The sequence below is a fragment of the Pseudophryne corroboree genome, chromosome 1, assembly GCF_028390025.1.
Source record: "Pseudophryne corroboree isolate aPseCor3 chromosome 1, aPseCor3.hap2, whole genome shotgun sequence".
NCBI classification, from domain to species: domain Eukaryota; kingdom Metazoa; phylum Chordata; class Amphibia; order Anura; family Myobatrachidae; genus Pseudophryne; species Pseudophryne corroboree.
Genome location: NC_086444.1, coordinates 736,253,405 through 736,265,274, shown reverse-complemented (window position 1 = coordinate 736,265,274; position 11,870 = coordinate 736,253,405). Strand labels below are relative to the sequence as shown.

General features: G+C 46.8%; 1 long non-coding RNA gene across 1 annotated transcript; it reads right to left on the bottom strand.

Annotated features, from left to right (window-relative positions):
- Nucleotides 1-2,614: 2,614 nt before the first annotated feature.
- On the bottom strand, nt 2,615-11,000 carry LOC134940283 (uncharacterized). Its single transcript, XR_010181404.1, has 2 exons — nt 10,600-11,000; nt 2,615-3,085 (listed from the first exon to the last, which is right to left on the bottom strand). It is a non-coding gene; the product is annotated as an uncharacterized LOC134940283 (long non-coding RNA).
- Nucleotides 11,001-11,870: the final 870 nt, after the last annotated feature.

The window sequence follows — 11,870 nt, the reverse complement described above, 5'->3', positions numbered from 1 at the left end:
GGATATAATGCCAATAACATTTTAGAAATTATCAGTTGTTATCGGGGGAAAACCACGCATCATCACACACCTCATTTAATTTCTCAGATTCAGGAAAACTACAGGTAGTTTTTCCTCACCGAATATAATACCCCTTTTTGGTGGTACTCGTATTATCAGAAATGTGTAAAACATTTTTCATTGCCTCAATCATGTAACGTGTGGCCCTACTGGAAGTCACATTTGTCTCTTCACCGTCGACACTGGAGTCAGTATCCGTGTCGGCGTCTATATCTGCCATCTGAGGTAACGGGCGCTTTAGAGCCCCTGACGGCCTATGAGACGTCTGGACAGGCACAAGCTGAGTAGCCGGCTGTCTCATGTCAACCACTGTCTTTTATACAGAGCTGACACTGTCACGTAATTCCTTCCAACAGTTCATCCACTCAGGTGTCGACCCCCTAGGGGGTGTCATCACTATTACAGGCAATCTGCTCCGTCTCCACATCATTTTTCTCCTCATACATGTCGACACAAACGTACCGACATACAGCACACACACAGGGAATGCTCTGATAGAGGACAGGACCCCACTAGCCCTTTGGGGAGACAGAGGGAGAGTTTGCCAGCACACACCAAAGCGCTATATATATACAGGGATAACCTTATATAAGTGTTTTTCCCCTTATAGCTGCTGTATTGTTAATACTGCGCCTAATTAGTGCCCCCCTCTCTTTTTTAACCCTTTCTGTAGTGTAGTGACTGCAGGGGAGAGCCAGGTGAGCTTCCCTCCAACTGAGCTGTGAGGGAAAATGGCGCCAGTGTGCTGAGGAGATAGGCTCCGCCCCTTTTTCGCAGACTTTTATCCTGCTTTTTTATGGATTCTGGCAGGGGTTAAAATTCATCCATATAGCCCTGGGGGCTATATGTGATGTATTTTCGCCAGCCAAGGTGTTTTTATTGCTGCTCAGGGCGCCCCCCCCTAGCACCCTGCACCCTCAGTGACCGAAGTGTGAAGTGTGCTGAGGAGCAATGGCGCACAGCTGCAGTGCTGTGCGCTACCTTGGTGATGACAGGATGTCTTCTGCCGCCGATTTTCCGGACCTCTTCTGTCTTCTGGCTCTGTAAGGGGGCCGGCGGCGCGGCTCTGGGACCCATCCATGGCTGGGCCTGTGATCGTCCCTCTGGAGCTAATGTCCAGTAGCCTAAGAAGCCCAATCCACTCTGCACGCAGGTGAGTTCGCTTCTTCTCCCCTTAGTCCCTCGATGCAGTGAGCCTGTTGCCAGCAGGTCTCACTGAAAATAAAAAACCTAAACTAAAACTTTCACTAAGAAGCTCAGGAGAGCCCCTAGTGTGCACCCTTCTCGTTCGGGCACAGAGATCTAACTGAGGCTTGGAGGAGGGTCATAGGGGGAGGAGCCAGTGCACACCAGATAGTCCTTAAAGCTTTCTTTAGATGTGCCCAGTCTCCTGCGGAGCCACTATTCCCCATGGTCCTTACGGAGTCCCCAGCATCCACTTAGGACGTTAGAGAAAATATGGCTTTGGTGCGGGAGCTGATGAGGCATCATCGGCAGTTGTTTGGCCATGATGCTGCCAAGGTGTCGTCACGCAGGAAGTCTGTTCTGTGGGGGAAGGTCATTGCGGCTGTGAATAGTGAGGGTGTGGTGAGGCGGAGAGAGGACAAGTGTCGTAAGCGTTTTTACGACATAAAGCGCCGTGTCAAGGCGAAGATGGCCAAGGAGGCTAAATCAGCCCGCCAAACCGGGGGTGGACACCCCTTCCGTGCATCTTATCGTGATTGGGAGGAGCCTGTGCGTGCACTCATTCCGCCAGAAGTGGTTGGTGCGACTCATGTCCGGGATTCTAACCGGCCAAGGCAGGATGGGGAGTTTTTTTTTTTTAAATAAAAATGTAAACATCTGTGTTTTGTCCTTTGTTGTCTGAAATTTCTTCAAGCTAATTGTGATTGTCAGTTTGTTAATTCTTCTAATGTGTTGGTGATGTAGTGCAGGCCTTGCCAACTTGTGGCTCTCCAGGTGTTCGCAAACTACAACTCCCATCATGCATTGCCTCAGTTTTGATATTAGTGAATGCTAAATCTGTTACAGGGCATGCTGGTATGTGTAGTTTGACTACATCTTGAGAGCCACAGGTTGGCCAGGACTGATGTAGTGTTAATATCAATTATGAATATTTTTTTCCTTTTTTTTTTTTTTTTTTTTCTGGTTGCCTTGGCCTTTTCCTTCCGTTTGATATCAGTAGTAAATCTTTCTAGGTGTATTTTAAAGAAGTGTGATGAATATGTTTTATGCAAAGTGTTTTTTTTTTAAAGATTTCATAGGATTTATGTTTATTGTGTGTTGTTGTGGGTTGTCCTTTGTGTGTTTGATGTGTTTTGCATGCATATTTGTTTTTGCTTTTTACATTTTTGAGCAGATATTTGTGCCTAGTGTTTTCTTGTTTGTATTTAAATTGGTACCTTAGCGTGCAATATTGTGGTTGTGTCAAGCTATGTGATTTGGTTTTTAACCATTATAATATTGTGCACTATTTGCCTTTGTGTATGGATTATTTGGTGAAATTGTATCTTATTTAAAGTATACACACCCAATGAAGTCAGGCAGAAAAGCATAAGCATTGTTTAGTTTACTTATCAGGTTCCACATATGTTTACATCACAATAAGGATTTTCAGAAAACATTGTTAAAAAAAAGTATGGTCATAAGGTAATTCTTAATATTTCTACAGTACGCCAGAGAAGCAGCACAGACAGGCCACATCCAACACTGCCAAGTGATGCAGATGGTGGGAATGCAGGTAAGAATTCACTGTAAACACATATTCAGCAAACACATAGAAACACAAAATGTTAATGTTTATCTTATCACATAGGTTCTTCTTCTGCAAACCCCCCTCCACTAAGGCGCCCATCACAGGGCTCGGTGACTGTGCCTAGGAGGCCAACCAAGAGACGCCGTCTTGAGGCTGAATCTGCAGCACCATCATCACCATCCCAACAGCGCATCTCCGCAGTGTTGTCCCTGCCACCACAAGCAATTTTGGCCAGTCCACAAAGCGAGGATCCACAATCCCCTCAGCTGTCTGGTGAGTAAACATATAAGTTAATTGTAACAAAATTAAAAAACAGTGTGGTCTATGAATTAACCTGGATAAGGCATAATGAAGTGATAAACCACTGATATGTGCAAGGTGATCAAGGCAGAAGCAAAACAGATCCTAACAGTTAAATTACAGTTAGGATCTGATTGGCTGGTGCCTTTATCACCTTGCACATATCACTGGTTTATCACTTCCTTATGCCTTCTCCAGGTTAATTCATCTGCACCACTGTTTGTGTACAGCCAAAAATAATGTATATGTTTTAATTAATAATCCTGGTAATAATCACAAACAACAAGCACATGGGCTTTACGTTATTTTTGTGGTTACATTTTCAGATGTGATGTTGCCCATAGCAACCAATTTAGAATTATATTTAATTTGCAAGAAACAGCAACATAAATGTAATCTATAATCCAATTGTTTGGCATGGCCAACATCACCATTTCTAAACATAGGCCACCTTAAGACATTTACATGCATTATTAAATGAATAATTTGTGTTTTACTTTATTTGTTAAATTTTTGCACACAACACTGACTGCCTTGAACAATGTATGAGTGTTTTCCTAAACACATTTAATGTATTGTGTGTGTTTAACAAAAGGAAGGTTCATACACAATCTGTAAATGCAGTAATTTTAAATTGAGATAGTTCTTCGTGTTTGCACATTAATTATGGCTCAGAGTCCGACAATTCCCTAAATCCTTTTTCTCTAACGTCCTAGTGGATGCTGGGGACTCCGTCAGGACCATGGGGATTAGCGGCTCCGCAGGAGACAGGGCACAAAAATAAAGCTTTAGGATCAGGTGGTGTGCACTGGCTCCTCCCCCTATGACCCTCCTCCAAGCCTCAGTTAGGTTTTTGTGCCCGTCCGAGCAGGGTGCAATCTAGGTGGCTCTCCTAAAGAGCTGCTTAGAAAAAGTTTTTTAGGTTTCTTATTTTCAGTGAGTCCTGCTGGCAACAGGCTCACTGCATCGAGGGACTTAGGGGAGAGAAGTGAACTCACCTGCGTGCAGGATGGATTGGCTTCTTAGGCTACTGGACACCATTAGCTCCAGAGGGAGTCGGAACACAGGTCTCGCCCTGGGGTTCGTCCCGGAGCCGCGCCGCCGACCCCCCTTGCAGATGCCGAAGATGGAAGAGGTCCAGAAGCAGGCGGCAGAAGACTTTTCAGTCTTCCTGAGGTAGCGCACAGCACTGCAGCTGTGCGCCATTGTTGTCAGCACACTTCACACAGCGGTCACGGAGGGTGCAGCAATGTATAATACCTTTGTATGGCTAAAAATACATCACATATAGCCCTTGAGGCTATATGGATGTATTTAACCCCTGCCAGATCTCACAGACTCCGGAGAAGAGCCCGCCGAAAAAGGGGGCGGGGCTTATTCTCCTCAGCACACAGCGCCATTTTCCTGCTCAGCTCCGCTGTGAGGAAGGCTCCCAGGACTCTCCCCTGCACTGCACTACAGAAACAGGGTAAAACAGAGAGGGGGGGGGCATTTTTTTTTGGCGATATTACTATATTTAAGCTGCTATAAGGATACAACACTTATATAGGGTTGTTCCCATATATATTATAGCGCTTGGGTGTGTGCTGGCAAACTCTCCCTCTGTCTCCCCAAAGGGCTAGTGGGGTCCTGTCTTCTATAGAGCATTCCCTGTGTGTCTGCTGGGTGTCGGTACGTGTGTGTCGACATGTATGAGGACGATGTTGGTGTGGAGGCAGAGCAATTGCCGGTAATGGTGATGTCACCCCCTAGGGAGTCGACACCGGAATGGATGGCTTTGTTTATGGAATTACGTGATAATGTCAGCACATTACAAAAATCAGTTGACGACATGAGACGGCCGTCAAACCAGTTGGTACCTGCCCAGGCGTCTCAGACACCGTCAGGGGCTGTAAAACGCCCTTTACCTCAGTCGGTCGATACAGACCCAGACACGGACACTGAATCTAGTGTCGACGGTGAAGAAACAAACGTATTTTCCAGTAGGGCCACACGTTATATGATCACGGCAATGAAGGAGACTTTGCATATCTCTGATACTACAAGTACCACAAAAAGGGGTATTATGTGGGGGGTGAAAAAACTACCTGTAGTTTTTCCTGAATCAGAGGAATTGAATGATGTATGTGATGAAGCGTGGGTTAACCCAGATAGAAAAGGGCTAATTTCTAAAAAGTTATTGGCATTATACCCTTTCCCGCCAGAGGTTAGGGCGCGCTGGGAAACACCCCCTAATGTGGATAAGGCGCTCACACGCTTATCAAAACAAGTGGCGTTACCGTCTCCTGATACGGCCGCCCTCAAGGATCCAGCTGATAGGAGGCTGGAAACTACTCTAAAAAGTATATACACACATACTGGTGTTATACTGCGACCAGCCATCGCCTCAGCCTGGATGTGCAGTGCTGGAGTGGTCTGGTCGGATTCCCTGACTGAAAATATTGATACCCTGGATAGGGACAGTATTTTACAGACTTTAGAGCAATTAAAGGATGCTTTTCTTTATATGCGAGATGCTCAGAGGGATATTTGCACTCTGGCATCGAGAGTAAGTGCGATGTCCATATCTGCCAGAAGAAGTTTATGGACACGACAGTGGTCAGGTGATGCGGATTCCAAACGGCATATGGAAGTATTGCCGTATAAAGGGGAGGAATTATTTGGCGTCGGTCTATCGGATTTGGTGGCCACGGCAACTGCCGGGAAATCCACCTTTTTACCTCAGACCCCCTCCCAACAGAAAAAGACACCGTCTTTTCAGCCGCAGTCCTTTCGGTCCTATAAGAACAAGCGGGCAAAAGAACAGTCATATCTGCCCCGAGGCAGAGGAAAGGGTAAGAGAGGGCAGCAAGCAGCTCCTTCCCAGGAACAGAAGCCCTCCGCGGGTTCTGCAAAGCCCTCAGCATGACGCTGGGGCTTTACAAGCGGACTCAGGAGCGGTGGGGGGTCGACTCAAGAATTTCAGCGCGCAGTGGGCTTGCTCACAGGTGGACCCCTGGATCCTGCAGGTAGTATCTCAGGGTTACAGGTTGGAATTCGAGAAATCTCCCCCTCGCCGGTTCCTAAAGTCTGCTTTGCCAACGTCTCCCTCAGACAGGGCGACGGTATTGGAAGCCATTCACAAGCTGTTTTCTCAGCAGGTGATAGTCAAGGTACCCCTCCTACAACAGGGAAAGGGGTATTACTCCACGCTATTTGTGGTACCGAAGCCGGACGGCTCGGTAAGACCTATTCTGAATCTGAAATCTTTGAACCTGTACATACAAAAATTCAAGTTCAAGATGGAATCACTCAGAGCAGTGATAGCGAATCTGGAAGAAGGGGACTTTATGGTGTCCCTGGACATAAAAGATGCTTACCTGCATGTCCCAATTTGCCCTTCACATCAAGGGTACCTCAGGTTCGTGGTGCAAAACTGTCATTATCAGTTTCAGACGTTGCCGTTTGGATTGTCCACGGCACCCCGGGTCTTTACCAAGGTAATGGCCGAAATGATGATTCTTCTGCGAAGAAGAGGCGTATTAATTATCCCTTACTTGGACGATCTCCTGATAAGGGCAAGGTCCAGAGAACAGCTGGAGGACGGAGTAGCACTAACCCAAGTAGTGCTGCAACAACACGGGTGGATTCTGAATTTCCCAAAATCTCAGTTGACCCCGACAACACGTCTGCTGTTCCTGGGAATGATTCTGGACACGGTTCAGAAAAAGGTGTTTCTTCCGGAGGAGAAAGCCAAGGAGTTATCCGAACTTGTCAGGAACCTCCTAAAACCAGGAAAAGTGTCTGTGCATCAATGCACAAGAGTCCTGGGAAAGATGGTGGCTTCTTACGAAGCAATCCCATTCGGCAGATTCCACGCACGAACTTTTCAGTGGGATCTGCTGGACAAATGGTCCGGATCGCATCTGCAGATGCATCAGCGGATAACCTTATCGCCACGGACAAGGGTGTCTCTTCTGTGGTGGTTGCAGAGGGCTCATCTGTTAGAAGGCCGCAGATTCGGCATACAGGACTGGGTCCTGGTGACCACGGATGCCAGTATGAGAGGCTGGGGAGCGGTCACACAGGGAAGAAACTTCCAGGGAGTATGGTCAAGCCTGGAGATGTCTCTTCACATAAATATACTGGAGCTAAGAGCGATTTACAATGCTCTAAGCCTGGCAAAACCCCTGCTTCAGGGTCAGCCGGTGTTGATCCAGTCGGACAACATCACGGCAGTCGCCCACGTAAACAGACAGGGCGGCACAAGAAGCAGGAGAGCAATGGCAGAAGCTGCAAGGATTCTTCGCTGGGCGGAAGATCATGTGATAGCACTGTCAGCAGTGTTTATTCCGGGAGTGGACAACTGGGAAGCAGACTTCCTCAGCAGACACGATCTACACCCGGGAGAGTGGGGACTTCATCCAGAAGTCTTCCACATGATTGTGAACCGTTGGGAAAAACCAAAGGTGGATATGATGGCGTCTCGCCTCAACAAAAAACTGGACAGGTATTGCGCCAGGTCAAGAGACCCTCAGGCAATAGCTGTGGACGCTCTGGTAACACCGTGGGTGTTCCAGTCAGTGTATGTGTTTCCTCCTCTGCCTCTCATACCCAAAGTACTGAGAATTATACGGCAAAGGGGAGTAAGAACGATACTCGTGGCTCCGGATTGGCCAAGAAGAACTTGGTACCCGGAACTTCAGGAGATGCTCACGGAAAATCGGTGGCCTCTACCTCTAAGACGGGACCTGATTCAGCAGGGACCGTGTCTATTCCAAGACTTACCGCGGCTGCGTTTGACGGCGTGGCGGTTGAACGCCAAATTCTAAGGGATAAAGGCATTCCGGAAGAGGTCATTCCTACACTGGTTAAAGCCAGGAAGGAGGTGACTGCACAACATTATCACCGCATTTGGAGAAAATATGTTGCGTGGTGCGAGGCCAGGAAGGCCCCCACGGAGGAATTTCAATTGGGTCGATTCCTACATTTCCTGCAAACAGGATTGTCTATGGGCCTCAAGTTGGGGTCCATTAAGGTTCAAATTTCGGCCCTGTCAATTTTCTTCCAGAAAGAATTGGCTTCAGTCCCTGAAGTCCAGACTTTTGTAAAAGGAGTACTACATATACAGCCCCCGGTTGTGCCCCCAGTGGCTCCGTGGGACCTTAATGTAGTTTTGGATTTTCTCAAATCCCATTGGTTTGAGCCACTCAAATCGGCGGATTTGAAATATCTTACATGGAAAGTAACCATGCTACTGGCCCTGGCTTCAGCCAGGAGAGTGTCAGAATTGGCGGCTTTATCGTATAAAAGCCCATATCTGATTTTCCATTCGGACAGGGCAGAACTGCGGACGCGTCCTCATTTTCTGCCTAAGGTGGTGTCAGCGTTTCACCTGAACCAGCCTATTGTGGTGCCTGCGGCTACTAGCGATTTGGAGGATTCCAAGTTTCTGGACGTTGTCAGGGCATTGAAAATATATATTTCAAGGACGGCTGGAGTCAGAAAATCTGACTCGCTGTTTATACTGTATGCACCCAACAAGCTGGGTGCTCCTGCTTCTAAGCAGGCGATTGCTCGTTGGATTTGTAGCACAATTCAACTTGCACATTCTGTGGCAGGCCTGCCACAGCCTAAATCTGTCAAGGCCCATTCCACAAGGAAGGTGGGCTCATCCTGGGCGGCTGCCCGAGGGGTCTCGGCATTACAACTCTGCCGAGCAGCTACGTGGTCGGGGGAGAACACGTTTGTAAAATTCTACAAATTTGATACCCTGGCTAAAGAGGACCTGGAGTTCTCTCATTCGGTGCTGCAGAGTCATCCGCACTCTCCCGCCCGTTTGGGAGCTTTGGTATAATCCCCATGGTCCTGACGGAGTCCCCAGCATCCACTAGGACGTTAGAGAAAATAAGATTTTACTTACCGATAAATCTATTTCTCGTAGTCCGTAGTGGATGCTGGGCGCCCATCCCAAGTGCGGATTGTCTGCAATACTTGTACATAGTTATTGTTACAAAAAAATCGGGTTGTTCTTGTTGTGAGCCGTCTGTTCAGAGGCTCCTACGTTGTCATACTGTTAACTGGGTTCAGATCACAAGTTGTACGATGTGATTGGTGTGGCTGGTATGAGTCTTACCCGGGATTCAAGATCCTTCCTTATTGTGTACGCTCGTCCGGGCACAGTATCCTAACTGAGGCTTGGAGGAGGGTCATAGGGGGAGGAGCCAGTGCACACCACCTGATCCTAAAGCTTTATTTTTGTGCCCTGTCTCCTGCGGAGCTGCTAATCCCCATGGTCCTGACGGAGTCCCCAGCATCCACTACGGACTACGAGAAATAGATTTATCGGTAAGTAAAATCTTATTTTCAACTGAGTATGGAAAGTTAGAAGCCACATATGTATACAAAAAGGTGAGCTACCTAGTTAATTTTACGCCACAATCTCTGTATCATTTTCAACATGAATATTATTAAGTAAGGCATGTTGACGTAAAGCAAATAAATAATTAAAAAAACTAAATAGTGGCTGTTATTAACCCAATACAGAACCACCCATCATGGACGAGGACGCCCAGCAGGAAAGTGACCAGCAGGCTACCTACACACTACACCTGCAGCCCATCGATCCTACCCAGCCAACCACGCCGCAGGACATAACACAATCACCCCAAACATCCCATAGCCCCCAATTGAGGCCAACACCACCCCAGCAACAAATGGCCCCAGAGTTTTGGAGCAGTTGGGCCACACAACAGGCGCAACACTATGCCTGTCTGAACACTTACACCCAATACCTTGCCAGTCTGCCCCATCATCTGCCTCGCCTCATTCAGAACTCAGACAGACTGATAGTTCAGGTTGGCAGAATTGCCAATTCAATGGAGCAGATGAGGGCAGACAACAGTCAAATGCAAGCCAATTTACTCCGAATCATGGATGAACAACAGCGGCAGCAACAAGCCCTCATACAAATTATACAACACAACCAACTGATAAACGAAAACCTCTCCCGAATTATTGCCAACAACACTGCCGCAAATACCCAACTGACTGCAAGCATACACAACCTGAGCCAAAGCGTTAATGTGTTGGCATCCCAACAAATCAGCTCAAGCTCGGGAACTACCACACCAAGCCAGACCCCAGTTACCTCCCCTGTTAGACGCTCCAGCAGAACACGGACCAACGAACCAGGCCAATCCTCTGCACCCAGCACACACAAAAAACAAAACAAAATGAAGGATGCAGCAAATCGTTGTTTTACAATAAAGTTTTGGGAATTGTTACACCAAAAATGCCTGTGTTCATGCAAATCATTTTTAAAGACGCAATATGTGTATGGTTTAATGTGCTAATGAGTGACAGTGTAAGTTAATCAAATTACAGTATAACTGTAAAGAACAGTATAAATAACAAACACTAACGCAACACAAACAACATTCACACCTACAATACATTTTAGAAAAGTGGTTAGGCAAGGTTATTTATAACTAAATAATACTTACCGTTAAAATAACGCAGAATCACTTCTTGCCTTACCTGCCTCCCTACATCTGTACTCACACTGTCACCAGATGTATCTAGCTCACCTACTTGCTGGCTGTTTTCTTCATCACCAACATGTGGCAGATGTTGGCGCAAACACATATTATGAAGAAAACAGCAGCAGAAAACAATCCTAGTCACCTTTGAGGGACTATACAACAAAAGCCCAGCAGACTTATCCAGACACCGAAACCTAAATTTCAGCACCCCAAAACATCTTTCTATCACATTCCGCGTAGACTTATGTGCATTATTATAATTGTGTTCAGCAGGAGAATCAGGTTGGGACAATGGAGTAAGGAGCCAAGAGTAGCAGCCATAACCACCATCACCTGAAAGACAGATATAGGCAACATTAGGACATGTGGATTATGGTAAATCACATACAAAATTCAGGAGGTTGAAGTTACCACACATACACACAACACACTTGGAACATACCCAGCAGCCAGCCATCAGGCATTTGTCCGGCATCAAACTTATCAAAGAGGGATGACTGACTGAGGATGAAGGAGTCATGGCAGCCACCAGGGTAACCTGCAACCACACTCATAATTTTTAGATTTGCATCACAAACCACCTGGACATTAGTGGATTGGCCCATATGTCTATTTGTATAAATATATTGCCTGCCCCTAGGTGGTCTCAGCTCAACGTGTGTGCAATCTATGGCACCCAGCACATTGGGCATGCCAGCAAGCTCATAGAAAGCTACCCTGACTGCATGCCACTGCGACTCCTGGGTAGGGAAGCAGATTGAGGCATCTATGTGGGGTTCCTAGACATCCAAAACCTGAGTGGACATTACAAAATATAAGGTGAGTGTCATGATCTGTAAGCAATACAATACTGTGTTATATTACATAACAGAAGCAACACTTAGACATAGACGTGTATGTATGTTTAAACTCACCTGATTTAAAAATTTAGAAAAGGTGGGCTGGGAGATACCAATTACATCGCCAGTCACAGCCTGGAAGCTCCCAGTAGCCATAAAGTGCAACACAGCCAGGAGTTTGTGCAGGCCTGAGACAGAGCGAGAGCGTGCTGTCTCAGGGTCTAGGTCCAGTTTGACAAGGTCATACAGACGGAATAATAAGAATTTACTCACCGGTAATTCTATTTCTCGTAGTCCGTAGTGGATGCTGGGGACTCCGTCAGGACCATGGGGAATAGCGGCTCCGCAGGAGACAGGGCACAAAATTTAAAAGTTTGACCACTAGGTGGTGTG